General features: G+C 35.2%; 1 long non-coding RNA gene and 1 pseudogene across 3 annotated transcripts in view; one reads left to right on the top strand and one right to left on the bottom strand.

Annotated features, from left to right (window-relative positions):
• The window catches only part of LOC132429178 (uncharacterized), an 83,984-nt gene that overhangs the window by 12,649 nt on the left and 44,314 nt on the right, over positions 1-27,021 (top strand). The window lies entirely within an intron of this gene.
• LOC132429346 (AP-5 complex subunit mu-1 pseudogene) lies at positions 13,998-26,530 on the bottom strand (annotated as a pseudogene).

Here is a 27,021-nt window from a genome sequence, read left to right as displayed (position 1 = left end):
GGAATTCAGCAAATTCTTGCACATTTCTAGGATAATGCAATGCAAAACAGGCCATTCTCTGTCTTTCTCTCTGGCTATCTTAAGTTTCTGCTTTCTCTGGTCTTCTAAATTTGTTACCACTAGCCATCTGTTTTACATTTCCTTATGTTTTCTTTGCCACTTTAATTGTCCTTATATACTATTTCTTCTTTGAAAAAAAAAATAACTTTACACTTGTTTCCATGAGAAATTAGGAGGAAATTATGTTGGTTGTATTTATGCTCTTATGTTTAATACAAACCCACATTTATCTATTTTTCTTGATACAAATTTACTTGCTAATCACCTCATATTTGTAGGTGGCAGACTCCATAGCTGAGAATGATATACTGGATAAAGAAAATTCTCTTTTATTATCTAAATTTTTAAATTTCAGTTTGTCGAGGAGATAGCAAATCAGATGCCTGATCCTAGAGATTAGCTGGAAATAATGATTCTATCGCATCAGTTAGGGGGTTTCTAGGGTACAGGGTATGCGGGTCTTAAATCTATGTTTAAGTTGGGGGGAATAAGAATGACACTTTCAGGCTCTACTCAAAAGAGCAGGAACTAGAAGCTTTAGGAAGATGAATATTGATGCAGCATTTCTGTTTGCCTATTTAAAGTTCCTCCGTCTTTAAGCTACTACAGCCTTAAGGCTACACAAATTGTCTGTTTAAAGACCAGACAAAATAACTGCTACAAAGACGAAACTATGATGAAATTTAACTGTGTAGTGCAGTGGTCTTTAGCCTCTGCTTCATATAAAAATTACCTGTGGAGTTTTTAAAAGTCCCAATTCGAAGTCTGCCTACAAGCCCAATTAAGTATGAATCTCTCGGGGTTGGATCCAAGTAACAGTATTTTTTAAAGCTTCACAAGTGATTTCAATATGCAGCCTTGTGCATTGGTCTTGTGCATGATTTGAGCAAACTTGGCTCTAACAATGAGTATTTTAAAGGTACCTAGCTTTCAGTTTCTCTGCAGCCATCCCTGGCTCTTTTGGTATGAGACTAATTCAATTACAGAGCAAAACTGAAGATAATTGATCTGCAGTTGAGTGTTTGGCTAGTCCCTCTCATTGGTATTCCTTTCTGAACTCACTCCAAGCATTTCTTCTTTTATGAGAAGTTATTTTTTCTAAGACCTCTTAAAGTCCTGCTATAGGCTTGTTAAAATATATATATATATATATATATATGTATATATGATTATTTTTCTTTGTAGAAAACTTTTCAGCAATTAGAGACAACTCTTACAACAAGGTGACTTGGAAGGCTGAATATAAATAACTCGATCCTGAGCTGCTGCATTAATTGGTAGAGATGGGAAGTGGGAAAGTGAATTTCAGGCCTGTTAGATTTTGTTACGAAGCCACCTCTCTCCCCAGCAGCCATCTTAATTTAATTACCACTTTATCCATTATTGGCTGAATTTGTGACAATGGCAGCTTTATGTGTCTCTCTTAATAGGAACTGAGCTCAGCTTCCACTTAAAGAGTCAGGGTCAGCGGAGCAGTTGTTGAAATGCTTCGGTGTATCACCTGAGTGGAAGAGCTTTCCAGTTAACATAGGGGAAGTATGAACCACTCCACTCCCTCCCCTTCAGCCCTTTGAAAAAGCATCCTGCTGAATCCTAACTGTGTTGGGAAATACTAAAGCTCATTTAAGGAAACAGTTTGTATGGCATATAAGGAGAGAGGAAGGGCACGGAATCTTTAAAGATGTTGAAGACGAGAACAGTGTTAAGCTCCTTGCCATATGGGAGACATATATTCAATCAGAAATTGGAAGTAGTCATTATGGGAAGTATAATATCCCCTCTGAAATAAATGAAAACTCCACAGTGCAAACACATGCTTATGTTTATGTCTGGGGAAGTGGACTGCTTGAGGAATACAAATGCAAAGCACTCTTTCTCATTTTTATCACCTGTTATGACCACAGATTTACATGAGATTTGTCTCAGGCCAGTGTGGAATCTGAAACCAGTTTCAACAGTGCAGATTCAACAGATAAATGACCATGTAGGATCTTATTTATTTCTCATTTCATCCCAACTTTGACCCTAAAATTTCTCCATTGGATAGTTAGAAATAATGATAATAATTTTGTAGTGCTTGATTTTTATTAAAACTGAAGATTCTTTTATTTGTGCTTGAAATAAAATTCCTGAAATTAATTGACAATAAATGTAAACACTGTATGAACCAAACACAGAACCCTAAGAGATTTCCATTGGCCAGCTCAGGATAGAAGTTGGGTGAGCAGTTGGGGAATGAATGGTAAAAAAAGACTAAAGTTAGGAAGCAAAAAGCAAAGAAAATATACTTATGCTTGCAAAAACTTTGCCAACCAAATTCCTGAACCACTTTATTAAAGAACTGATGACATTATTAAACAATTTTAAGACAGTCAAAGAAAAAGAGTGAAAAACTTAAAATTGTGTTAAAATATATATCAAACAGCACGGTATTGAAGTTTATTTTAGAAAAGTGGAGGATGGATGCCATTTTCCAAACCCACATATAAATAACTTTGGAAATTACATGTTAAAAGGATGCAGGAAAATTAGCATGATACCTGCCACATAATGGGTACTTTTATTGGTCAGAATTCTTTTGGCTGCAATTAACAGAAAGCTCAAAAATTTAAGTAAAAAACAAGAAATGTATAGTCTATATAATTAAAAGTCCAGTGTTCATCAATGAGCAATTTGGAATTAAACACTTGACCAAGATAAATGAAATATGCTGATTGGGGAAGTAAAATCAAATGCACACCACCAAAGGAAGGAGGTCGGATCTAGGCCTTCTGAAAACTGTGTTGGAAGTAAAAGGAGGGGTGATTTTTCCCAAAGGAAAATCAAGATGCTGTCATCAGAGTAAAATGGGATAGATAACCGGAAAAGAAAAATAGCCGATGTTACCATCAGCAATCAGGTCATGCTAACTGAATGAATGACTATGTCATGAATGGGGCAAAAAGAAAACAGTGAGAACAAGTACATGAATGAATTTAGAAGACTGAGGCAAAATTAACATTCTGCAGTGCCTCAGAAGTGTACAGTGGTGTCCTGTTTACTTTTATCATTTGGATTAAAAAGATCTTCTTTTTTCCATTTAGGTACATACAATTTTACACTAGAGATAAAAATGTGTAATAATTTCTGATTTTTTTTTTTTTTTTTTTGCGGTACGTGGGCCTCTCACTGTTGTGGCCTCTCCCGTTGCGAAGCACAGGCTCCGGACGCGCAGGCCCAGCGGCCATGGCTCACGGGCCCAGCCGCTCCGCGGCATGTGGGATCTTCCTGGACCGGGGCACGAACCCGTGTCCCCTGTATCGGCAGGCGGACTCTCAACCACTGCGCCACCAGGGGTGCCCCTGATGCTTTTAATGTATGAAGATATTCTGTTTCCATTACTGCTTAGGACTAGGGCTATCAAAATCAAATAGTTTCTGAATCAAACCAGGGGTTGGTTTGTTTGTATGCTTTTGTTTTTACTCTCTTCTTTTCCCCCTTGTTTTCCTCCATATAGCAGGATCTCCTCACCCTTACACACTTTTTTTGGATTAGGGTTTAGGGGAAAAGGAATAGAAAATAATCTAACTTTGTGACAAGAGCATGCAACACTGATAACGATGTTTTCTTTAGGACCTCCGATGATTAGGTGAAGAGCAAATCAGCTGTGACCTGGAATGGTCATTCCCTGCTAGATCTCAGGATTCCCAGTGAGGGCAGCCACGTGAAATTTCAGTAACAGTTCTATTTCCAGTGTTTCTTAGGGGCCCACAGAAAGATTATACTCATTCTTAGTGCATCTTGTTAAACTTGATAAAATGAAACAAGTTCAAAGAAAATAATACTAAGAGCCTAGAAAATAAAATCTTCTCGAAAAAGTACTTACATAAATGAGAAAAACTTCTAGAGCCTATAGAACTATTGTTTTAATAAAATTTGAGATTTAAAGTATTTTAAGTAAATATCTTAAATAAGGACAACGTGGGATGCCCTAGAGCAAGATGGAGGCTTTCAAAATGTGACTGTGTCATTTGAATTTCCTGTAGCACTGAAAAGAGCATGCAAATCAGCTGTCCAGGAGAAATACTCAAGGAGATTCTTTGATGAACTGTTTTATTCATTTGCATGTTTATATACTTTTAAACTATATGTGTATGTATTTGAATATAGATCTCTACATCTACATCTATTTCTATATCTATATTTATATTTACTTCTATATCTATATCTACATCTACTTCTATCTACCTATATCTATATCTATATCTATACCACTGGAATGTAAGTTCCTTGTGTGCTAGAATACTGTCTGTCTTGTTCACTTCAATATTCTTAGCATTTGAGGTAGTGGCAGGCATATAACCATCATTTCAAATAAGTATTTGGAAATGAATAAATAAATGAATACCCGGGTAAAGATTTTTGAAAGAGTTTGGAAACCAAGTTGGAACATAACAAAGAATGATTGGAAAAAAGTGATTTTGTGTTTTTTGCTCAACCAACTGAATATATCAGAAAAGGAGACTATGGAAGGATGGATTTAAAAGCAAAAAGCAGAGATTACATGTAAACATTTAAAAGTCCCCCTAGAATGAGTATATTGATAGCTTAATTTGGAGTGCAAAGAAATTTCAGACTTTGCTGCATGCTCTACTCTTCAATATTTAAGGTGGGATGGAAGGAATTGACATGATGTTGACTAAAACAGTTTATCCTTATTATCTGCATGCTCTGTTATACTTGTCCACACAACAGGGAAAAATATCAACCATCATCATTTAGTGCGGGATGGTACCTTAACTCTTAGGCTAAGACTTCTATATACTCGTTAGCAGACAGAACTTCTTTGGGGTGTGGGGAACACACTCAATTCATTCCCACCCTTGAAGCAAGGTTTAACTTGCATACTCATACATACAAATACACACATTCACACATACACACACACATTTAGACACAGAAACATACATCTTAGTCCTTCACATTGAGCCAGGAGTGAGATTTTGGAGGGATCTGATTTCTAGGTTCTTTCTTAAAAGGTAGAAGAAAGAAAGGGCTCCAGTAGGAAAACTTAAAAAAAGTGTCATTAAATTTTCACTAAAGTCCTGTCCAGCTGTAAAGTATCATATAAATGTATGTAACGTTACCGAATATTCCATATTCTTATACTTCGCAATCCCCGTGCAGCTTGGTGAAATCAAATGCCTGTCCCTCAGCTTTCATTGTCTGATCTCACCACCAAAGGGACTAAACAGTGAGAGTGAGACCACAGAGAGTAGACCTTCCATCATTCTGAATCTCGGAATTGCTCTATGAACACTGGCAGACATTCAGTGTAAGTGATGACAAGACACTCTCCTTAATGTAATTTTAATCAGGCTCCTTTGAGCCCCCTGCTGGACCCGGGTGGACATTGGGCTCCCTCTCTGCCCTTGAGAAGAATCCTTCTAAGTCAGTTTAGCGAAAATCCCCATCCACCCTCAGTGTCCGACCACCCTCAATGTCTCATCACCTTGGCCTCTCTTCAGCAAGAATTCTGTTGAGTTAGTCTAACAAGACTCCCTCTTACTCCTGATGTTCTCTCAGTAATTTTCCATTCACTGACCCCCACCCTGCTCCTTAGTTATAAATTCCCACTTATCCTTGTTGAAGTCAGAGCTGAATCTCATCTCTCTTCCCCCAGGGCAAGGCCCCATTGCAGTGGTTCCTACACCCATCTTGATGTCTACCTCCCTTGAATAAGGGCTGCCTTACAATTCTTAAACAAGGGTCATTAAATATTTTTTTCTTTAAGCATGGGTGATACATTTTATTCATTGAAATCTTGATTTACTGAGATTTTATGGTTATTTTATTATTACAATAGAAATTAATCTTTTCTATCCTTGTGGAATATTGCATGGAAAGTAATAAGGTTGAGAACAATAAGTATGGATGGATGTGTCAAGCACTTCTTGGGTTGATTTCTTGGTTATGTGATCTTAGCTTAAGACTAAGTTTAACTCAATTTTCTCATTGTACTGATAACTATTTCCTAGAAGAGTTAGGAGAATTAAACTAGATAAAGCGATTAGCACTTCACATGTCACCTGGTGGTTATCAGAACAAGGATAGTACCCTTCATTTTTAGATTACATAATTTATCAATCAGTCTTAGATTTCTAGAATGTTGTTTAAGAAATCCTTTTCTGGAATGTCAATTTTTTTGTCATAGGGAATAATGAAGTAAGGAGTATGTTCTATTTAATTTTTGAGGAAATATGTTGTTCAGTTTAATTTCTCTTCCTTGTAAACACTTTATTATTTTTTAACATGAAATTATAGATTCAATTTAAGAAATGCCAATTTCTAAATGAACAATGTTTTATCTAGAACCTGCTTTAACAGGAAATAAGTTATTCCTAACTTCATGCTATTTTGATCTAGAAATCGAGCTAGAATTCAATACGATGTGATTTGAACCTCACTATGACAAAGCTCAGATTTCTTTAGCAACAAAAAGTATTTGCATACTTGAGAGAAATGTTAATTTTTAAGACAACAATGCAAAGAACAAAGGGGTATAATAGTTCAATGCTTCCAATGTTCTCCAAGTAAAAACAGAGCAATTAAAAAATAACCACATCACCCATCTAAATTATACTCCTTTATTCTGTCAATAATTGTGACAGCCTCAAAAGGGATTACTGATGAAAGACTTTGTTACTTTTCTGTTAAAATGTATTTAATGACATGCATCCTACCTTGGATCTGAGTCATAGTTACTTATTTTTTGAGACTTTTTAGTGAAAATTGTACAGAGATGAGGAGGTGGGTTAATCAGAAAAAATATATTGCCACATACAGTGTTTTTCTGTTTGTGTAGTGTAAGACTGGCAGTATCTTACCCTTGTTCATTATTATTTTATCTCTAGAATATTTGCTTCTCCTTTTTGTTGTTATTTGTTATTATTATTTTCAGATCACTGAATAATAATCTTAGATTTCATCAATAATTTTAATTTCTAATATAGCCTTACCTATTATAGAGTGAAAAAAATAATCCTTTAATCTTTATCCATTAAACACTACTGAAAATACAGAAGCTGGTATTAATGCAAGATGTTTTTGGCAAGAAGAAAAATATTCTGCGGTAGGCTTTTACTTGTCTGAGAGAACACAATTCTCATGCATGAGTTTATATTTTCTTATAATCAGCATCTACAATCCAACTCCAAAGCAGCAATGTCTATGGATGAAAAATGGCCATTCCGCAATGACTCATTCATACTTTGCCCTTCTGATCAGAAACATCAGAAAACTGCTAATACATGTCAAAATATGTGACTTCTTAGATATGCCAGGTTTTTCTTGGTTCCTTGAATAAACGGGCTATTTTGGCTTTTTGTGGTTCTTTGGTGCTTATTATGTTCCTTTTATGTGCCAGCTACTTCATTAAATGAGCACAGCCAAATTTTTTTTTTTTCAGATTTAGCCAGTATTAACATTTTGCCATATCTACATATATATATTTTAGGTTATATATATAGTTTTATATTAGGTTTCTTTTTTTTTTTTTTTTTTTTTTTGTGTGTGTGGTACGCGGGGCTCTCACTGTTGTGGCCTCTCCCGTTGCGGAGCACAGGCTCCGGACGTGCAGGCTCAGCGGCCATGGCTCACGGGCCCAGCTGCTCCGCGGCATGTGGGATCTTCCCGGACCTGGGCACGAACCCGTGTCCCCTGCATCGGCAGGCGGACTCCCAACCACTATGCCACCAGGGAAGCCCATATTAGGTTTCTCTTTTTAAAAAAGAAATAAAATATTACCTCTAAAGTTTCTCTCCTTCCCCACCCACTCACTGTCAGCCATCCCCAGAGGTAACTGTTATCTTGAGGTTGGTTGTTAGTCCTCCCATGCATAATTTAGTACTTTAATTTCCTATGTCATTGTCCAGTCATAACATAGTATTGTTTGGTGAATTTTTAAATGATTGAAGACTGTGTAATACTTTCATATCCATTTGCAATTTGCTTTTATACAATTATATTTTTATGACACATCTGTGAGGCTATGCCTAGCTCTAGATCATTTAACAGCTGGATGGTATTCTATCCTATGAATGTAACATGTTGTATTTGTTCGTTCTTCTGTTGGTGGCCAAAATAAATAAATAAATACAGTAAAAGAAATTAGAAATAAGTAAAATTGAGCACAGCCAAATTTTATACAACACATAAAAGTATCAATGTAAATGATAAATACAACAGGAAATACTGGAACTAAATTCAGATCCTGGTTCTACCATGTAGCAGTTTTATCATTTCTGTGCCTAGCTTCCTTCATCTGTAAGACCTAAGGTTGCTGTGGGTATAAATTATACTCTATATAGTATAAAATAGTTATACTATTTATAAAATATAATATAGTTTATAGTATATATAAACTATATACTATTTATAAACTATATAAATAGTTTATAGTATAAAATAATTATCCATATTTTTTTGATTTCTCTCTATCTACCTTAGAACACTGCCTGGAATATACTTTTTGCATAGGTATTTTTATTCATCTAAAACCACATACTTATTTTGTTTTAATTTGTTTTTGTTGTTGATTATTGTTATAAATGTATCCACCATTGGACTTGAAATTGTTTGAATATACTTCACTGGGTCATAATCAAATGTCAAATTTACACCACTGCTACTTTATCTAGTACAAGTACTGGAGGCATAAGCTGAATAAATGTTGACTTGAATTGCTAGAAATCCAATCTAGACTTAGACAGGCTAGTTTCAAAATAAATTGGAAACTGAATGATGAAGTAAAGGATGAAAAATAGTCAGTTATAGGTAATGGTTTACTGCATGTTAATTTACATCAAAATTGCCTGATGTTCAGTATCTTGATAAGCCATGTTTCATGTATTTCATGGAGATTTTTTGTTTGTTTTAGGCCAGAGCATACATTCTGTGTTTGTTACTTGATATTGGGTAGAGTATCTGTGTTTCTTAGGAAAAGAAACATATCTTATTAAATGAGATTTATTCTCCAATATGACACTACAGGTGTGATATTGATTACACAATCAATTTGACTACTTATGAGTCTATTTTTCCAATTATATATCTTGGTAAAAAGGAGGATGGATTTTCATTGAGCCTATGTAAATAAAGCGATTGCTTGGAAAATGTAAGGTGATTCAGCAAAGTATTTCTCTCTCAATTCTGAAGAGTTATTGAGAACAAATTTTATTTAAAATGGATAATTTCAGTTTGGAAAAGCATAACCTACTATATTAAGAGTTAAAAGGGTTTCCTCATTTTCTTAGTCCATTTGGGCTGCTATAACAAAATACCATAAACTACGTGGCTTATAAACAACAGAAATTTATTTCTCACAGTTCTGTAGACTGAGAAGTCCAAGATCAAGTTGCCAGTAGATTCAGTGTCTGGTGAGAACCTGCTTCCTGGTTCACAGACAGCTGTCTTGCAGTCTCCTCACATGGTGGAAAAGACAAGGGAGCTCTCTGGAGTCTCTTTTATAAGGGCATGAATCCATTCATGACAGCTCACAGTCATGACTCAAATCACCTCCCAAAGGCCCACCTCCAAATACATCACATTGGTCATTAGGATTTAACATATGAATTGGGGGCAGCAGGGTGGGAACAAATATTCAGTCTATAAAACTGATACATACATAAAATTAGGACAATAAAATGATACCAACAATATTTCCAAAATATCACCACAATTGAATTTCCTTCATCATTTCATTATGTAATTTGTAATTTTTTTAACTATGCATCTTGAGTAAGTGGTCTGCTTTCATAAAGTAGGTCTACTTCCAGATAGAAAAGACTTCTAGAATTACTGACTCAGACCACCTATATTGTACGAATGTTTCCTAAGCGTTGTCAGCTTGGAAGATACTTCTAATTATCTGTTCCTTGAAGCAACAATATTTAGAGTGTCTGGTGAAGTCCTTTCAGTAGGCATTCTGACTGCCTTTTTAAATCAGTATCACAAAGTCCAACCTATAGTTTATAGCAAGTCTTCTGGCAAATTACTTGAGTGCTGCATAATTTCTGAAATACTGATTATAATAATATTTGACCTATATAATCTTTAATAAAGAAAAGGTTGTGGGTTTCTGCTGTTTTGATGATTCTTCCCACACAGATTTTACAATAATGTTAAGCTAATTATGAAATATGGAACACAGCAAACAACCCTAATTGTTACTATCATCTTTTTTTTATAAGGTAAAGCAACAGATCTTTGTACTTGTCTAGAAGACCTATAAAGACCCCCTAAATATATTGTTTTATTTTTTTCTAAATTTGGGATCTGATATTTGAGGCAAACCAAAAAATTAGAGCAGATTTGATGACTCAAGATAGGACCATTGATGTGGAGAAACAGTATTTGGCTATCTACTTAAAGGGATAAAATGCTTTAAATAAACATAAAAGATTATAACAGTTTTGTAAGAAACTTTCCTTTTTCCATAAGTGAATAAATATTTTCCTTTTTTGTTTTAAATTAACCAGTTGCATATAACGTCAAACCTAAGCAGAGAATATTATTCTGATAAGATATGGCATCTCTGCTACGTGGGAAGTTTATGTAGAAGATAAAGAATGATATTCTATTATCCATTAAGAGTTTCTAAGATTTAGTTTTCAATTTGACAGAGAAAAAAGCCAAATTTTAATTTTGCATCAATGCATGTTTGACAGCAAAATTTTCATGAGTCTCCCCAAACCTCTTAAAATTATCTGGTGAGTAAGTCCATTGAAACTGACTTAACTTTGCCAAAATTTAAAACTCTTCATAGAGCCTTTCAAGCCCAGGTATTATAAACCAAGGCAAACAAAATTAACTTCCCTCATACCTTCTACTACTTGCTGTACACAGCAAAGTTTTTTTTCCTTTTCTGTGTTTTTTCTTATTTTGGATCAAACCTGTACTTTAAGACAAAATTACTCTCCTTTTTTCTTTGAAAGCAAATGCCTCAATTTTACATACACAGTGATTTTCTCAATGATTATTACTCCTAGTATAGTCTCAATAACCAATATTAGTTATAATTTTTAACCAAAATTACCATCTTCTATTGAAAGAGGAAACTGAAAAATGGTACTGAAACTTTGTTATATCTAAGCACAATTTTAGCAAATTATCACAGCTCATAAATACATATAACATAAGTATAGCTACAAACATCCATTTTCTGCCTTATTAAAGTGGCAAGAAAGAACAGGTTCATTACTATGAACCAAAGATAAAACCACTCCATACCACATGCAAATAAGAAGTAAATAATATAAAATTAAAATTATGCTATGTAACCAGTTGTTCACTATTCAGTCTAAGAAATTATCTAAGAATTTAAAGATTATTCACTAACTCATTTTAGTATTAGTTGAAGGATTTTGGTTATCTAAAGATCTAATAAATTTTGTTCAGTATGATGTACTATAAAACATATTTATACTTTTTACAAAAAATCTTGTCAGAATTATGATTCAACTTAATTAAACCCACACTTACATTTTTAAAAATCATTTTCACATTTGTTCTCTTTTTTCAAAATTTGTTTATTTTTGGCTGCGTTGGGTCTTTGTTCCTGCCTGTGGGCTTTCTCTAGTTGCTGCAAGCAGGGGCTACTCCTCGTTGCGGTGCATGGGCTTCTCATTGTGGTGGCTTCTCCTGTGGTGGAGCATGGGCTCCAGTAGTTGTGGCACATGGGCTTAGTAGTTGTGGCTAGCGGGCTCTAGAGCACAGGCTCAGTAGCTGTGGTGCATGGGCTTAGTTGCTCCACAGCATGTGGGATCTTCCTGGACCAGGGCTGGAACCCATATCCCCTGCATTGGCAGGCAGATTCTTAACCACTGTGCCACCAGGGAAGCCCCTCACACTTACATTTTTATGAGCTTAAACATTATATAGATTTAATGTTGGTAAACCAGTATGAGAAGTTTAGAAATTTCAGACTAATTTATCTCTTTATGAGAAAACAAATCCAAATTTTATAAAAAATAAAGCTCTTATAAATCTTATAAAATAGATAATATTTTTATAATCTTAGAAAAGGTTTATATTTTATGCCATATTGAAACAAGTAACAAACATAGTTATCATTTATCTTTAAACATAAAATTATTTAAGTAATATAATTTTAAAAATTCACATTGCTTATATGATCTTAGACTCTTTAAATGTTTCTATGATAGCAGTGTCTATAATAAACATATGTCTTAGTACTTTTAAAGGATCATTGATTCATTTTACTTATTTACTGTGAAATTTAAAAATATTCTAATTTTTATATGTGCATACATATAACTAAAACAATTGGAAGATAATCTATTTAATTAAGAAATGTTATAATCTACTTTGTACCCTCTGGAATTAGGAAAATATTTCACACTCAAAATGAAAGGTTAAAGCTTTCTTCAGTTACAGACACATAGACAAATTATGTTTCAATTCTACAAAGTAAACCCTGAGTCAAAAGTAAACACAAAATGAAAAATCATCTTTTCAGGTTTCAAAGAGCTATTTTCCTTCTCAGTGCATATGCAATTCTTAATTGATATACACTCACAAATAAATCAACAGGCTAAAAAGCAATTTTAAAAAACTAACAAATAAATAGACTAACAAGCCATATATTCCTTCCTAGCTCAAACAACATAGAATAGATCTCTATAATCTTTTTGATGGAGATTATCAAATATTTAGACCATAAAATCAAATATTTGATTTTTATTATTACCATAGTAGAATAACTTGTTGTCTGTGTACAAACTAGAAACAAAAACAAAATGATAAAAACAGTAGGAAGTAAAGAAAAAAAAGTCACAAATATCTTAGTACTATTGTCATTTGGGATTCACTCATGGAACCAAGAAAAGATATGCCTGGGTTTAAATCTGTCACAGCGTACACTTCTCTGCCATTACTGCTTACTTGCTGCCATCAGGTGTGTCCATCTGGCATTTCAGTGGATGATATACAGTTTTCTTTCTTTCTTTCTCTTTCTTTTGTTCTTTTTTCATTTTCTTTTTTGCCATTGACATAGACTTTTATTTCCCTGTGCCATGGTAATATGGGGCTTTAATATCTGACTTTTCCTTATTTTGTTGACACATTACAAAAAAATAATGCAATGTAAAATGACCTACTTCCAGTTCATAAGCCATTAAGAAACAGAAACAGCAAATATCATTATTCAAGAAGGAGTCAAAGGTAATGAATGAGTAGGATCTACGTACCATTCACTTTATGTGTGCAATGTCATTGAATCCATACACCAGCCTCAAGAGATAAGATTCCTATTTTATAAATGAGGACCCTGAGTCCAAGGTCTCCTTAAACAGTGGTGGCGTTTAAGCTGTGGTTTGCCTAACCAAAAAGCCTGAGTATATTTTCCATTGACTATACTGTTTACTAACCTCCCCATGAGATTTACTGGAAAAAAAAAATCTTAAATACAAGGAAGTGTTATCCCTATTTTAGATTCCCTAAGTATCAATCTTTGATTTTCACAAAGGCACAAGATTACTTTTGTGCACTTATTTGAGTTTCAAGCTTTGTTCTAGCCATATGCCAATAGAACTATAATTTACTCAACTGTTCTCTTGTAAGAATTCATTTTTAATTTAACTTTATTTAAAGAAGAAGCTTTATATCACTATTATAAAGGTAAATCCACCGTATTTACCAGAAAGGGAACAAAAAAGAGAAATAACTATGAAAATATGGGATTTCATACAGCTTCTAGAATGCTCTCAGGCAGGCATCCTCAACTGTGTCTCCTGGAACCCTGGGGTAGTAGTGGTGATACAGGACTGGGAAGTGAGAAGGTTTCTTGCAGGTAGAGGAGTGGTCTGCTGGACGAGTTTCTTGAGAGACCCATCCAGGCCTCAATGTCATCACATCATTTACTTTTCTACTTTCAGACATCAGAGATTCATGGTATTATGGATGAGATTCAGCCCAATACATGAAATTTTCTCTCTTAAACATGACAAAATTACAGTAACAAGGATCCATATGTTATTGGAGCAGGAGCTTTAGAATTTCAAGTGTAATAATAAGCAGAATAAATTAGTTTCTGCTGTGTACTTATTTTGGTTTTCCTGATATAAAAACTTGCACTGAATGCTGATATATATACATAACACCCAGTGACTGTGTAATCAAAGATTCTAAAATGAAAGTTTAAATACACTGTATCTCCAGTACAAATCTGTTCAAATGGCTGCTTCTCCTGGCTCTTGGCTCCAAACTTAAATTTCCATAGAGTAATCTTCATTAATTTGGAAACTTTGGGTCAATAATCCAGATCAGTAAACTTTTCTCTTAAAATCTTTGAGCTGACGAAACTAACTTTGTATTCCAAATATGTGATTGGACTTCTATTATAAAAAGGCATATGAGCTTCACAAAATTAAATTATCTTTTATGTATATTTTCATGAAGGTTTAAATCAGAAGTTATTTTTAATTGAATTTTTTCATCTGATTAAAAATCAAAATTGGTGGGTCAGAGGCCTGGGAAGTGTAATAGCATCAGTTGAATGACTCTAAAAGGTGAATTAAAAGGAAATTTGTGGACTTTCCTGGTAGTGCAGTGGTTAAGAATCCACCTGCCAATGCAGGGGTCACAGGTTCAATCACTGGTCCGGGAAGATCCCACATGCTGCAGAGCAGCTAAGCTTGTGCAGCACAATTACTGAGCCTGCACTCTAGAGCCCAGGAGCCACAACTACTGAGCCCACACACCAAAACTACTGAAGCCCGTGAACAAGAGCCCGTGCTCTGCAACAAGAGAAGCCACCACAATGAGAAGCCCGTGCACCACAATGAAGAGTGGCCCCTACTCTTTTCAACTACAGAAAGCCCTTGTGCAGCAACAAGGACCCAATGCAGCAAAAAATAAATACATAATTAAAAATTTTTTAAAAAACAGGAAATTTGTAAGACCTATTAAATGTAGAATCATCCATTGCATCAGTACTACTGGAAATCCGAATGGCAGAGTCAAGCGAAGTCACACAAGGATGAACCAGAATATCCTAAATGGAAATTCACTGGTGGGAGCAGAATGTTTAAAGTTAAATTTTTTAAAAGGTAAAATCATGACTTTCAGGCTCATTGAAAAACAACTTATTTATTTATTTATTATTATTATTTTTTTGCGGTACACGGGATTCTCACTGTTGTAGCCTCTCCCGTTGCAGAGCACAGGCTCTGGACGCGCAGGTTCAGCGGCCATGGCTCACGGGCCCAGCTGCTCCATGGCATGTGGAATCTTCCCGGACAGGGGCATGAACCCGTGTCCCCTGCATCAGCAGGCGGACTCTCAACCACTGTGCCACCAGGGAAGCCCAAGAAACAACTTTTGTCATAGATTTTATTTAACTCATTAATTAATGAGGAAACTGGGAAGATGTTAAAACTTGTCCACACAACACTTAAGAAACTAGGGTATTGGTAGTAAATTTAAGAAAGTAATGTTAGAATAAGGTTGCCTGGTTACATACAAAACTTGTTAATATCTCACAGAGCAATAAAATATAACTGTGTACACACTACTATATATAAAATAGATAATCAACAAGGACCTACTATATATCACAGGGAACTCTACTCAATATTCTGTAATAACTTAATGGGAAAAGAATTTGAAAAAGAATAGCTATATGTATATGTGTAACTGAATCACTTTGCCGTACACCCAAAACTAATACAACATTGTAAATCAGCTATACTCTAATATAAAATAAAGATTTTTTAAAAAAGATAACCTTGTGGTTATCTGTTTTACTGAACAAAAATTGGCACCTCTTCTAGATTAAAAAAATAAAATACCTAGGAATAAACCTACCTAGGGAGACAAAAGACCTGTATGCAGAAAACTACAAGACACTGATGAAAGAAATTAAAGATGATACCAACAGATGGAGAGGTATACCATGTTCTTGGATTGGAAGAATCAACATTGTGAAAATGACTATACTACCCATAGCAATCTACAGATTCAATGCAATCCCTATCAAATTACCAATGGCATTATTTACAGAACAAGAACAAATCATCTTAAAATTTTATGGAGACACAAAAGACCCCGAATAGCCAAAGCAGTCTTGAGGGAGAAAAACAGAGCTGGAGGAGTCAGACTCCCTGACTTCAGACTATACTACAAAGTTATAGTAATCAAGACAATATGGTACTGGCACAAAAACAGAAACATAGATCAATGGAACAAGATAAAAAGCCCAGAGATAAACCCACGCACCTATGGTCAACTAATCTGTGACAAAGGAGGCAAAGATATGCAATGGAGAAAAGACAGTCTCTTCAATAAGTGGTGCTGGCAAAACTGGACAGCTACATGTAAAAGAATAAAAATAGAACACTCCCTAACACCATACACAAAAATAAACTCAAAATGGATTTGAGACCTAAATGTAAGACCAGACACCATAAAACTCTTAGAGGAAAACATAGGAAGAACACTCTTTGACATAAATCACAGCAAGATCTTTCTTGATCCACCTCCTAGAGTAATGGAAATAACAAAAATAAACAAATGGGACCTAATGAAACTTAAAAGCTTTTGCACAGCAAAGGAAAGTATAAACAAGATGAAAAGACAACCCTCAGAATGGGAGAAAATATTTGCAAATGAATCAATGGACAAAGGATTAATCTCCAAAATGTAAACAGCTCATGCAGCTCAATATTAAAGAAAAAAACAACCCAATCCAAAAATAGGCAGAAGACCTAAATAGATATTTCTCCAAAGAAGACATACAGATGGCCAAGAAGCACATGAAAGGATGCTCAACATCGCTAATTATTAGAGAAATGCAAATCAAAACTACAATGAAGTATCACCTCACACTGGTTAGAATGGGCATCATCAGAAAATCTACAAACAACAAATGCTGGAGAGAGTGTGGAGAAAAGGGGACCCTCTTGCACTGTTGGTGGGAATGTAAATTGAAACAGCCACTATGGAGAACAGTATGGAGGTTCCTTAAAAAACTAAAAATAGAATTACCATATGATCTAGCAATCCCACTACTGGGCATATACCCACAGAAAACCATAATTCAATAAGACACATGCACTCCAATGTTCATTGCAACACTATTTACAATAGCCAGGTCATGGAAGCAACCTAAATGCCCATCAACAGATGAATGGATAAAGAAGATGTGGTACATATATACAATGGAATATTACTCAGCCTTAAAAAGGAATGAAATTGAGTCATTTGTTGAGACGTGGATGGATCTAGAGACTGTCATACAGAGTGAAGTAAGTCAGAAAGAGAAAAACAAATATTGTATATTAACGCATATATGTGGAACCTAGAAAATGGTACATATGAACCGGTTTGCAGGGCAGAAGTTGAGACAGAGATGTAGAGAACAAATGTATGGACACCAAGTGGGGAAAACCACGGTGGGGTGGGGATGGTGTTGTTCTGAATTGGGCAATTGGGATTGATATGTATACACTGATGTGTGTAAAATTGATGACTAATAAGAATCTGCAGGGCTTCCCTGGTGACACAGTGGTTGAGAGTCTGCCTGCCAATGCAGGGGACGCAGGTTCGTGTCCCGGTCTAGGAAGATCCCTCATGCCGCAGAGCGGCTGGGCCCGTGAGCCATGGCCGCTGAGCCTACGCGTCCGGAGCCTGTGCTCTGCAATGGGAGAGGCCACAAAAGTGAGAGTCCCGCATACCGCAAAAAAAAAAAAAAAAAAAAAAAAAAAGTATCTGCAGTATAAACAAACAAACAAAACAAAACAAAAAAACACAGTTAATCTAGAGCCTCACTCAATTTAAGACTTTTAATCAATTGGAAACAAGTCAAACTAAAGACATTTCCTTTGGTTTTCGTCTGGTGGCCTTCAGTCCATCCCACCCATCTTTTTGATTAATTCATATATTTTGGTTTACATTTTCACAACAGTATAACAAGAGAATAGTGATCCCTGGCACAAAATAAAGATATCCTGAGCATTATCTGACTCATTTCCCATCCCTTAAGTTCAAAGCAGAGGTTGGGATGATCAAAGGTAAAAAGAAAATCCCTTTATTAACAGCAATCCAAATGAATATGATAGGGGTTTCCTGCCACCAAGGAGCTAAGTATGGAAGTTCCAAATGTATTGATATTTGGACCTATACCACTATGTTGTGGGTACAACTGAAAATAAGGGAGAAATTGCCATACTACCTGGGGAAAAAAAAGGAACACTGGAGAACAGGAGTCAGGTAGTCACCCTCTGTAAATACTTGATGCTGGAAGAGTACAATACATGCCTTGAAGTGCACTGTGGGTAGACTGAGTATCACCAACTGAGCTGCTTGAGAACTTGCAACAGAGAATCAGGAGAAGTGCAGACAATGATTTTTAGGAAAAATTGAACAAGAGTTTGGGTGATGATGAGTACTGGCATGAACTTGTTGCAATTCAAATGCTAATGACCAAAACAACTGTTGATAAAGGTGAAAAGCAGTTAATGGAGTGTTAGGACAGAAGAGAAGTAAGTACTTTGACAAAGTATCTGTCTTGGAAATTCCCAAGGGAAGACCAGAAGGAGAAGGGACTTGCATCCTGTTTGAAAGTTATAAAATTGGCCCTGTGGACTCTAAGATCAACTAAAAAAGCACATTTCCATGGAAAGTACAAGTTGGTGATGACCGTGTGGTTTTAAGATTACAAATAATACTGCATAAGGGGGTGAAGTCAAAGAGTTCTAAATCTAAATTTACTATATGCAGAGACAAATTATATCATTTCTCGTCATCCGGTCAGGGAAGAATAGATATTTCCTGTACTTCTCAGAATGTAATTAATATACGTTTCTCTCAAATAGAAAGCCCTGATTATCCTACTGAAGCTGTCCTGACACACCCATAGTGTGTTAATCTCACCTGATTAAAAAAAGGAGGAATATGGAGCTTGGCATCAGATGAAATTTTGTGGGTAGAGGGGGTTAGCAAACTAGCAGAGGTTAGATCAATTTTTGAAGAGAGAAAAAAATCTGAATGAAAGAAATTAGGATGAAAATAGTCTTTCTCTATAAAGGGACCTTCTTCCCCGCCTGCCTCCTTAAAGCTTAACCTCTTGAATAAGTACCCTTATTCTGTAAGAAAATTATTATGTGGCACATATATCTAAGTTTTCTCCTCCTACACTGTAATTACATTTCATTTTCTCAAGGCTTTAATTAAGTCTTATACACCTGTATGTTTTATATAATAGTGTCATGGAAAGTAAAGATAGAGAACATTAAATAAAGTGTGACTTGCCCTATAGTAACCTCTCCAATGGCACTAGTTGGAAGAATTTTGAGTTCTATCGAGGAAACAGTGAGACCAGGAGTTCCAGACAAGGCCTTGATCCTAAGGAACTCCTCTTCAAGACTTTGGGAAAAGTGGGTGACAAGCAGAATACCCCAAGGAGCACTAATAAACAGACAACAAGAAAAACTAGAATAAAATCTACACTAGACAACGGACCGTTGATTGTAGTGGGATAGAAACTTTGTAGAAGTCTCCTCAGAAATGAAGAAACTGTACATGAGCGCGCATGACCACAGGCAAGCTGCTTGTCCACAGCAATACCAGATAGAGCCTGCGATTTTTCAAATGCAGGTACAATATTCTTTTCACTGGATTAGTTTTCACAGGAAGAGACTTAATGGGAATACAACCCTGACAGGTTCCATGAAGGTAAGAGCGTACCTCATCTTATTGTGCTTTGCTTTATTGCACTTCACAGATAGAACGTTGTTTAAAAATTGAAGATTTGTGGCACCATTTCTTCAAGCTAGACTATCAGTGCCATATTTTCTAGAAGTATTTGCTCACTTCATGTCTCTGTGTTACATTTTGGTGGTTCTCACAATATTTCAAACTTTTTCATTATATTTGTTATGGTGAACTGTGATCCGTGATCTTTGATGTTACTACTGTAATTGTGTCGCGGCACCACGAACTGTGCCATATAAGGTGGTCAACTTAATAAATATTGTGCGTATGTTCTGACTGCTCCACCAGCCGGCTGTTCCCCCATCTCTCTCCCTCTCCTCGGGTCTTCCTATTCCTGAGGACAAAACCATATTGAAATTAGGCCAATTAATAACCCTAAAATGGCCTCTAAGTGTTCAACTGAAAGGAAAAGTCACAAGTCTCTCACTTTAAATCAAAAGCTAGAAATGATTAAACTTAGTGAGGAAGGCATGTTGAAAGCTGACATAGGCCAAAGTCTGGGCCTCTTGCACCAGTTAGCCAGGTTGTGAATGTGAAGGAAAAGTTCTTGAAGGAAATTGTAAGTGCTGCTCCAGTGAACACACAAATGTTAAGAAAACAAAACAGACTTATTTCTAGTTATGGAGAAAGTATTAGTGGTTTGGATACACCAAATCATACACAATATTCCCTAGAGCCAAAGCCTAATCCAAAACAAGGCTCTAACTCATTTCAATTCTGTTAAGACTGAGAGAGGTAAGGAAGCTGCAGAAAAAAGATTTGAAGCCAACAGAGGTTGGTTCATGAGGGTTAAGGAAAGAAGCCATCTCTGTAACATAAAAGTGTAAGGTGAAACCATGAGTGTTCACGTAGAACTGCAGCAAGTTATCCAGAAGATCTAGCTCAGATAATTAATGTAGTTGGATATACTAAACAACAGATTTTCAGTGTAGATGAAACAACCTTATGTTGAAATAAGATGCCATCTAGGACTTTCATAGGTAGAGAGGAGAAGTCAATGCCTGGCTTCAAAGTTTTAAAGGACAGACAGGCTGACTCTCAGCCTGTCTAAGGGCTAATGCATCTGGTGACTTAAAGTCAAAGCCAGGTCTCATTTACCACCCCCAAAATCCCAGGGCCCTTAAAAATGATGCTAAATCTATTCTGTCTGTGCTTTAGAAATGGAACAACAAAGTCTAGATGATGGTACATCTGTTTACAACATCATTTAAGCCCACTGTGCAGACCTACTGCTCAGAAAAGATTCCTTTCTAAATATGACTTCTCACTGACAATGCACCTGGTCACCCAAGATCTTTGATGGATATGTACAAGGAGATTAATGCTGCTGTCATGCCTGTTAACACAACATCCATTCTGCAGCCCATGGGACAAGGAGTAATTTTGACTTTCAGGTCTTATTTAAGAAATACATTTCACAAGGCTATAACCTATAAATGGCGATTCTTCTGATGGACCTTGGCAAAGTAAATTGAAAACCTTATGGAAAGGATTCATCATTCCAGATGCCATTATGAATATTTATGATTCCTGGGAAGAGGCTAAAATATCAATATTAGCAGGAGTTTGGAAGAGGTTGATTGCAATCCTCACGGATGACTTTAAGGGATTCAAGTTTTCAGTGGAGAAAGTAACTGTAGATGTGGTGGAAAGAACTAGAATTAGAAGTGGAGCCTGAAGATGTGACTGAATGCCTGCAATTTCATGTTAAAAATTGAACAGATGAGGAATTGCTTCTCATAGATGAGAAAGAAAGTGTTTTCTTGGGATGGAAGCTACTTCTGGTGGAGATGCTTGAAGATTGCTTAAATGACAAGAAAGGATTTAGAATATGATGTTAACTTATTTGATAAAGCAGCAGCAAGATTTAAGAGGATTGACTCTGATTTTGAAAGAAATTCAGCTGGGTGTAAAATGTTATCAAACAGCACTGTGAGCTACAGAGAAATCTTTCGTGAAAGGAAGAGTCCATCAATGGGGCAAACGTCATTGTTGTCTTATTTAAAGAAATTGCCACAGATACCCCAGCTTCAGCAACCACCACCTAATCTGTCAGCAGCCATCAATGTTAAGACAAGAACCTCCATCAGCAAAAGATTAGGACTTCGCTAAAGGCTCAGAGGATGGTTAGCATATTTTAGCAATAAAGTTTTTTTTTTTTTTTTTTTGCGGTACGCGGGCCTCTCACTGCTGTGGCCTCTCCCGTTGCGGAGCACAGGCTCCGGATGCGCAGGCTCAGCGGCCATGGCTCATGGGCCCAGCCGCTCCGCGGCATGTGGGATCCTCCCGGACCGGGGCACGAGCCCGTGTCCCCTGCATCGGCAGGCGGACTCTCAACCACTGCGCCACCAGGGAAGCCCTAAAGTATTTTTTTAATTAAGGTATGTACATTGTTTTTTTAGACATAATGCTATTGCACACTTAATAGGCTAGAGTATAGTGTAAACAAACTTTTTATGTACTGCGAAGCCAAAAAAAATTTGTGTGACTCACTTTATTGTGATTTAATTTATTGATGTGATCTGGAATTGAACTCACAATATCTCTCAGGTGTGCCTGTAGTAGAGAAGATGCACTCTCTTCCATAAAGTAAAACAAAAGAAACCACCAGAACCTGGGTTCAAGATTCTACTTGACCCCTAATAGTTATGGGAATTTAAGCAATACAATTCACTACTTTGAGCCTTACTCATCAATGAAATGGTTATGTTAACACCTTCTTGGAGTGTTGTTGTGAGGTAAAATAATAATCTGTAAATATAAAATTTTGATAAAATAAATGTTCTATAAATCGAAAGTATAGATAATATGCATACAATAAAAAGATTCTTTCCAAATCTTTATGCCTATCTGAACTTTCTCCCCTTCTTTAGTTGAATTTACCCAGGTAGGTATAGTCATTCATTCAACAAACACTATCCTTATCACTAGAATATGATTCCCTTACCTTTATATCCCATTCCCTCCCTCCCCCACATTTAGAAGACTGCCATAGTAGAAATGTAATATTTGTTAAATGATTAAAGCCATGACGGATTTATTTAGTGCCACATTTTTCCTGATTCTTTGCTTGCTGCTTCGAATGAGATAAATAAGAAATATCCCTTGTCCCCATCGTCTTCATCTTTTTTCTGTCTTAATTATATAAACTTTTAATCATTGCATTTTGACTTCCTAGTTTACCACCAAATGTGATTCTTTTCAGTAAGGAAGTGCACCTATACAGAGCAGTTCACATTTTATGCATATTTAAGGAGCCCAGTGAATTGAAATCTGTGTTTACATCTTACCACGTTGGGGTGCCATTTTAGGTGATAAATACAAACCCAGTGTGCTTATCCGGCTCAGTTTTAAATAAAGCACATTTTCTATCATGTGTCACCTATGAACACATCTTTGTTTTAAATGTGGCCACAAAAAGGAATCTTAGCAAAATTAAATAAAAAATTAAATCAATTATAATTATCATTATTCTATTGTGGTTTTCGTAATACATAATACTATGTGAATTTAGCAAGTGTCCTTTGATAATCCCTCTGTATCTGCCACAAAGTACACATGGCTGCTGGAAACCTCGCAGAGTATCCTCCTCCTCCTGCTGGTACATATGTGAGGGTGGTGAGAAGTGAAGGTAAAACAATAATAAGGAATAAAAGGTCCTTCTCACCCTCAGATGATGTCTTAAACTTCAGTGGGTTTCTGTAGGCCACCCCTCAGAAAGGAAAAGGGCTACTGTCAAGTGAAAGCCTGCATTTCAAAATCGTCTCTCTGAGGCTGGTGAAACCATGATTAATTGTAATTTCTTACATCATTTCTCATATCCTCTCATTTTTTCCTTTATCATATTACATGTTTCCATTCACTCAGTGCTGTTTTTTCCTGCTATGTGCCTACCATTTGCAAAAGACATATGTAAAAGGCAGTATTTGATTACTTTGGAATTTTAATTTTGCCATAACTTTATTTTTATTTTTGTATATAAAAATAAAATGCTAGCTATTTTATCTTATGCCAAAACTAAATATTAAAATTCATTTTTCATTTGTATAGTAACTTTCTTAATATCTCCAAACTCAACTTTATGTAGTTTCATCCCGTATGGATCAGTTTACCATTTGCTTGTTCATAGTTATTTCTAATTTTCAATGTAGAGAGATTCTGCCTTCAATGACACCAAAAGTTCCTGGAAGTATGCTATCTTTTCTTTTTTTCCGAGTTTTGAAAAATGAGATGATTCTCTAAGCAGAAAGGAAGAGGAAGGTCATTCTTGACAGAGAGGACATTGTAGGCTTAGGGTCATATAGGTGGAATATGGCAACTCAGAGATGTGAGTCCAGCTCAGTACCACTGCAAAACCCACAGAGGCCCTCTGAGTTCATATGCAATAAGAAATCTAGTTGTTTGAAAAGTTCTCTAATAAGTATACAAATTTTGGCAATCATCTATGTGAGAAAACATTTCCAGGTGACCCTTGATTTGAAAGTCTAAGCAGATTCTGGAGATATTTTTGTCTGTTTCTTTTTCTGGTGCTATTTACATAAAGGAAACATTGGCAGAAATCCTCAATCTTGGTGTACATCCAATTTCTTTTTGTTTTGATTGGCTAGGCTTCAGGAAATGATTTTCACATTAACAAAGAGATATTGAAATACTAATTTGGAATCCTGTATTCCTTTCTGATGCTGATGTTGATGAGTCTGAAGTTCATGAAGGTAATGTACACAGGTTTTGACTTATGCAAAAAGTATGGCATTTATTTCAGATTACCGGTTATATTACAGTAAAGTAGACTTCATTTTTGACTTGGAGAAAGGAAAGAAAAGGAAAGGAAATCAGATGCCACTTAAAATAAATTTCTAGATTGGAAATATGTAAAAAAGTTTCATTGTCTGACATAATTTTGATAGGTTATATTCAATTACTAAGAACTATTTAATTTGTTTACCTCAACTACTTTTGAGAAGATGCAGATTTGTGTGGTTATATGTAATTTAGCTCTAATTGTTAAGTTTTAAGATCTTGGAAACAGAAATCAGCAGAAAAACTATATTCTTTGAGAAACTGATTTATCAGTTGCAGAGAGGTTGGAAATAGTAAAGACTTTTGATGAAATTTTAGTAGTTTAAATACATGATTATTTGTGGAATATAAGGAGGAGTAGTCCAATATGATCTAGTGGGTGAATTAATGAATAACAAAATAATTTCCTTTTATACATGATGTGCTATTCTGTGCTGGCTACATTGTACAAATATGCATTGTACATGTACATTGTACAACTGGCTACATTGTACAAATATACATTGTACATGTACATTGTACAACTACAGTAAGATAAGAAAAGCAAAGGTGAAAAAACTTAAGAGGAATGAAGCCATTTATTTTCAACAGTTTATTGTGATTTTAAAAGTGTTCCCTGAGAAATGTTGGACAATATAAGAATATAAAAAGGAGATTAAATTATTGATAATTCCAATATCCAAAGTTTAATATTTTGTTATGCTGAAAAGTTTTTCACTACTCAGATGATTAATAAATAGATGGATAAAAAATAATGAAGGTAGAAATAGATATATATTTATAAAATTGGCATTAAACTACTATCCTGCAAATACATTATTGTATATTTTTTAACTCAATACTTGCTTTTAGCATAGCATTAGGCTATATTAAATATTCTTCAAAAGTATAAAGTATTTGATGAATAACATTCTATAACATATGAGTAACATAAATTACTGAACAATCTCATCTATTAATTTGTAGGTTAGTTCCTTTTTTCCCCTGTAAACAATTCTATAATACATATTCTCACCTAAATTGCCACACCTATGAATGAAGTTTTGAGGAATTTAATTCTGGCCCAAAGGATAGAAAAATACTTTTGTCCTCTCTATATAGACTTCCAAAATCATTTCCAGACCTGCACCACAATTTTATCTTTCATCAGCAGTAATAATTTCTGGTCACACCATACCCTCTCTCACAAAGTATTAGTCCTAAAAAAAATTTTGGCAGCAAATAGAATTTAGTTATTTTAAATTAAGTAATTATATCAATATTAAAGTAAAACACTTCTTTAAAAAATTGTACCCATTCTTTCACATCTATTTCTATTTTTATTGCTGTATATGTTAATAAATTTAGATTTATGACATTTTTACATATTAAAAATTAATTTCGATCATACTTATTACAAAATTTACAAGTTTATTTTTTAATCTTTTAATGTTATCTGTGACTATTCAGGGTTTAACATATCTATAAAATGTGTACTTAATATGTCACCTTATTCACCTCTGATTATTTTCCCTTAGAACATCATCATTTTACATTTTGTTTGTACTGTTTTTGGTGTTTTAAGACTGTTCATTTTTACACATAACTTCTAAATTTATTGGGCGGCATATAGTTTAGTTGCTCTATGATGTAAAGATCCAAACTTAATTTTTTCCAACCACTTTTCTAAAAACTGTATTTTTAAAAAAATATTTTTCCATTAGTTTGTAATGCTCTCTTTAAGATAACATTTAATTCTTACATGCCAAAAATATTCAACATTTGTAGGTTTCTCCTGGCTCGGAGAACATAGGAGATTTAACTCCTCTTAAATCGGATGAGAGGTGCTACGGGGAAGTTAGTCATAAATGCCAGCACTTACTTGGGAGCAGTGTGTGTCACACTGCCCAATCATTTCCATCTTGAGTTAGTAAAACACTGAAAACTCTTTAGCTTCTTTAGCAGGTTTCTTGTATAGTCTGAATGAAGATTAATAAATGGTGTTTTGGGGGAGAAATCACAATAACAGGACAATTTTTAATGAACAATTATGTCTCCGGATAGAGTTTGGAAAAACCAGATATAGCTATAAATAAGGTTGAAATTGCTTCTCATAATAATATAAAGGAGTTTTTTTCATTTCTGGCATGTCATATTTCTACCAATTATTGCTTTAGGAAAACAATCATTCTTTATTAATATGGATTTAGACCTTATTGAATCTGAGAATAATTTTATTTCCTTAGAAGATATATGTGAGTGTGCGTCTCTGGTGTGTGTGTGTGTGTGTGTGTGTGTGTGTGTGTGGCATAGCCTAGTCTGAATCAACTCTTTTGCTGAAATTACTTTGCCCCTTTAACACACCATATTAAAAATGATAGGGCTTCCCTGGTGGCACAGTGGTTAAGAATC

Source organism: Delphinus delphis, chromosome 8 (assembly GCF_949987515.2).
Source record: "Delphinus delphis chromosome 8, mDelDel1.2, whole genome shotgun sequence".
NCBI lineage: Eukaryota > Metazoa > Chordata > Mammalia > Artiodactyla > Delphinidae > Delphinus > Delphinus delphis.
Note: the sequence above shows the minus strand (reverse complement) of the source record. Positions and strands in the feature narration are given on the sequence as shown.